This window comes from Galeopterus variegatus, unplaced genomic scaffold, assembly GCF_000696425.1.
Source record: "Galeopterus variegatus unplaced genomic scaffold, G_variegatus-3.0.2 Scaffold9594, whole genome shotgun sequence".
Lineage (NCBI taxonomy): Eukaryota > Metazoa > Chordata > Mammalia > Dermoptera > Cynocephalidae > Galeopterus > Galeopterus variegatus.
In genome coordinates, this window is record NW_007735705.1 from 71,632 (window position 1) to 73,089 (window position 1,458).

A 1,458-nucleotide genomic window follows, 5' to 3' on the forward strand; every position below is an offset into this window, starting at 1 on the left:
CTGACTATAGCAAAGTTGTAGGACACAAGGTTAAAAACAAAGTCGAATGCTTTCCTATAAACCAGCAAAAAAACCTGAAATTTGAAATTAAAAACATAATACTTTTTACATTAGCATTAAAAAAAGTAAATAGATATAAATCTCACTGTATATATAAGATCTATATGAGATAAATCACAAAACTCTAGTTAACTAACTAAAGAATAATCTAAATAAATGCAGACATTCCATGGTCATGGATATGAAGACTCAATATTGTCAAGATATCAGTTCTTCCCAACTTGATCTATAATAGAGACAATTCAATCCCAATCAAAACCCCAGCAACTTATTTTGAGGATATTGACAATCCAACTGAAAGTATATGGAAAGGCAAAAGACCTAGAGTAGCCACACAGTATTGAAGAACAAAGTCAAATGACTGAATATAAAGCTACAGTAATAAAGACAGTGTGGTAAAGCCAGAAGGATTGACACATAGGTCAATGGAACAGAATATTAAGCCAAAAATACACCCACACAATTACAGTCAACTGATCTTTTACAAAAAAGCAAAGAAAATTCAATGGAAAAAGGTTACTTTCCTCAACAAATGTTGCTGGAAGAACTGGATACCACATGCAAAGATATAAATAAATAAATCTAAACATGGCCTTCAGTTTTCACAAACATTAACTCAAACTCAATAGATAGAAATGTAAAACACGGGATGAGTCTTTCAGTGAGTGACATCATCAAGATGTCTGAACAGACACTTCACAGCACCACTCCTCCCCACAAGTCCCCAATTTATGACTATTAAAAAACAAAGTCTGCCAACCTGGGACTGCTGGAGCTGGAAGAAGAGGAGGAGAGACCCACGGAGTTTATGAGAGTGCGAGAGCCCACGGCAAGAGGGTATAGGGATGGTACTTATTGTTCTGAGCCTTGGCTGCTTCTGAGCCAGCCTGGTATGGAAACAGGGAGTAGCTGCTGCATACACATCAAAGTCAGAAAAAACCACAGCAGCACCTTTCACATAAAATTGCTTGAAGTCTGCAGGGGAGAGGAGGGCTTCAGAGTGTACCATACCAGCCCACAGGCCATAAAGACCACTGGCAGGATTCTCTTGGGCCTGCACAGGAACAAGCTGTATGGCCAACTGGAGAAGGGAGCAACCCAGAAGCTGGTGAGTTACTGTGAGGGAGGCATACACAGGGTGCCGCATGGGAAGTGGCTGAAGCACAGGAACAAGGCTGGCCCGCCAGGGCAACACTGGACACAGCATAGGCAGCTGGTCTCGGTGGAAATTGATCAAGGCTATAGAACTTCAGGGGGCACAACTGCAAGAAAGGCACTCCGGCTCCTTTTTAGTGAGTAATGGTACTTAGAAACTAAAATCTGCATGCTAGGTGGGCTTATTTACACACACACACACACACACACACACACACACAGAGGCTTCCCAGCTCACACACA